General features: G+C 45.5%; 1 long non-coding RNA gene across 7 annotated transcripts; it reads left to right on the forward strand.

Moving 5' to 3' along the window:
- The first annotated feature begins 6 nt into the window (after positions 1–6).
- LOC123119170 (uncharacterized) lies at positions 7–2,776 on the forward strand. Of its 7 annotated transcripts, XR_006458492.1 has the most exons (5): positions 7–571; positions 944–1,022; positions 1,131–2,217; positions 2,315–2,400; positions 2,503–2,776. It is a non-coding gene; the product is annotated as an uncharacterized lncRNA (long non-coding RNA). The 7 variants fall into 7 exon arrangements; XR_006458490.1 differs by having other exon boundaries at positions 7–1,654; positions 1,742–2,217; XR_006458489.1 differs by having other exon boundaries at positions 7–1,654; positions 2,051–2,217.
- The last annotated feature ends 335 nt before the right edge of the window (positions 2,777–3,111 follow it).

Consider the following 3,111-nt stretch of genomic DNA (forward strand, 5'->3'; position numbering starts at 1 on the left):
CCGACGACACTCGATGTTGCAGCCGTTGCCGGCTTCCCCCGTCCCTGCTACCACGGCGCCGCCGGGACTCCTCCCCACTGCTTCCACCTCGGCAATGGTTCCCCCAACCCCGCCGGCTTCGCCATCCCGGCGCGCTCCACCACCCGTTGGACCCATCCGCCTGGCTCCCCCACCCGCATATCATCTCCAACCCAGCGCCCACTCAGATGCGGCGGCCGCCGCCACTCAACCGCAGGGCCTGCTGAACACGTGCTCCCGTCGCCGCCTCCTCAGCCTAAAAAGCCACACCGAGGACTATTCCTCGGAGCCTCCTCCTGCTCATGGTTCACCGGCCCCGCGCCTCCCTTGCGGTGGCGACACGGCTGAGGGCGCAGCCAGCAAGGGTGTCGTCTAGGGGTGGCGGGGAAGTTGCTGGCGGGCGAGCTCTGCCTGTTGACGCGTGGATGGGAGGGGTCCAGGAGCCACCACGACAACCAGGAGAGTCTTCCTAGAGAGCGAGGACTCGCGCGACAGCAGCGGCGACGAGCCCGACGGTCTTGCCGACCTCACCCACCTCGCCAATAAGTTCTAGGTATGAACGTTGTGCACCCCCTTCTGCCCACCCCTTGCTGTTGCAGGCTTCCACCATCTGCTGGTGTGACTTTCTTTTGTGTTCACGACCATACTTTTCCCCAAATTGTGTTCGGCAGCTTGGCAGGTTGGATAGGTAACTGGTTACTACCATATAAATTATTACTGCTTCTGAACCTCTGATCGGTGTAGGTTGGAGGAACATCTCTGAATCACATGTATAGCAACTACTGAATTTGCTGTTACTTCTTCCAAGTAAATTATTGGTTAGCAATTATGATGTTCTAGCCTGTTAGAATCACAACGCATGATAACACAACCAAAAATTTGATATGTCTGGCATGTTTGATCTGATTTTACTCCATGACCACAGCGCATAACAAAAATCTATGATAACCTCTTGCTGACACCTTGCCATGTGCGCCATTATCAAGCCTGATTCAAAGAAGGCGGTCAGTTTTCTATTTTGCTCATTTATTTTACCCAGAATAGTAATTGGGTTAACTTAACTTACTGTGTCGGTTTATGCTGGAGATGACATTTCGTGCCTTTCATTTTAGATGTACACAAGCAAGCAAACTGCAGACAAGAAGGAAAATAAGTTTCTCTCCGTGGTTCACTTGCTGTTGTTCTCTGTCCACGAGACAGAGCTTCAGTCTCTCATAACTCGTAATAGGTCGATGTACTATCACCTGCATCCGTCATCTACTCGTGGAGCTCTGGAGATACTTCAGATACGACACAGTGGCCTACGTGTCCAAATGTCAGGGTTATATTCAACAATTGTAGAAAGCTGTAGAAAATATAATACACAATTTTTTCTTGCATATATAGATTTACTTGATATTTTTAGTAATCAAATAATTTGGTATTCAGTGTTTACTTGAATATTTTATATTGATTTCTAGCAATGTTCAGTAACAGAGCAATGGACCGAGAGACATTCTCAGTGTGCTGTAGTTTCCATGCTGTGTTATCAGGAGGGAGACCCGGCGTCCAAGTCACGGACAATATGTCGAGCCGTGGCACCATCCAGCTACAAGAGTCGGCCGCCCAGGACGGCAATGTCGGCAAGATACTCCACGTAATTCTGACCTCCCCATCCTCTTGTTTGATCCTTCTTGCTATGCTTTTTTAGCTGCTGATGGTTGGCGTACCATGTTGTGCGTAGAGGACAGAGGACAGGGGGAAAGAGTACGACAATATTGTGAGATCAAGAGTTATGATTTGTGAGGGAACAAATAATTTTCTTGATCTTTGTGTTGACGAGATGGCGGCTTTCCTAGGGTAGCATTGTGTCCGATGGGGGCAGGGTTGCACCATGGGGAACTGTGAATGCCATTTGGGTTGAAAGAACACAATCAATGATGGATTGACACAGACCTTTGTGGAGTTAAAACATGAAAAATATTGATATTTTTCTAATACAATTCCAGCATGATGATGTATCTTTCACCTTTACAATTTTTTGCATAAAAAGGCAGGGGCATTGATGATGGGCAGGAATGGTGGTTGCGCTGTAGTGAAACATGAGTGTTGTGGATGGTCCCTATAGACGATACAGGATGACGCCAAGTTGCCAACCATCATTACAAGTTTGCCGAAATAGAAATACGAAGAGAAGTGGCAATACAGATAAACCGCTAGGTGCGTGCGACGATTTGTTTAACCCATTGCAATGCCCGGGCACGGTATTTATTTTTGATTCTGATCCTAACCAAAATGTATTTATATGTTCTGACAGAAAGTATGAGCTCCTGAATGTCCTGGAATTTAGTAGCTCATGAAAATGGATGTGCCTTTTAGTGAAGGAACCAGAGGGGAGGATACGTAAGTACTCAACTTACTTTAAATTCCTGTATCTTTTCACAAATAACTATCGAACTTGTGCACTGCCCATGCCTGCTTATTCTGCTTCTCCATGTGTACCAGCTGTTAAAGAATTTGAGGAAGAGACTGGAAGTCTGTTTTATCCATGTGTACCGGCTAGAAGATAATTCGAGGAAGAGATTAAAAGGCACATAAATCAATATTCTGATTCTGGTGTAAGAACTTTGGTTCTTGTATACCTTGTCTTACATGAGAAAGAGTATGCGGTTGATGAATACTTCAGCACTGCCAAACCATCTGGACGTGCACAGGCAGGATAATCTATGGCATTCTGCCATTTTATACAATCATGTTTGCTTCATGCATGATCAATCTACATCATTTTTCCCATATGAAGTCCCTTCGAATCAAAGAGGCTCTATAAATCTGTGTTTTCTCAAACTTAACTACTACTTAACTTGTAATCTGAAATTAGAGATTGTGGCGCACGATGCTGAAGTTTGACCTTGGCCATCTGATACATCTCCAACGTATCTATAATTTTTTATTACTCCATGCTATATTATCTATTGTTTTGGGCAATATTGGGCTTTATTTTCCACTTTTATATTACTTTTGGGACTAACCTATTAACCGGAGGCCAAACCCAGATTTGCTGTTTTTTGCCTATTTCAGTGTTTCGAAGAAAAGGAATATCAAACGGAGTCAAAA

This window comes from Triticum aestivum, chromosome 5D (assembly GCF_018294505.1).
Source record: "Triticum aestivum cultivar Chinese Spring chromosome 5D, IWGSC CS RefSeq v2.1, whole genome shotgun sequence".
NCBI classification, from domain to species: Eukaryota; Viridiplantae; Streptophyta; class Magnoliopsida; order Poales; family Poaceae; genus Triticum; species Triticum aestivum.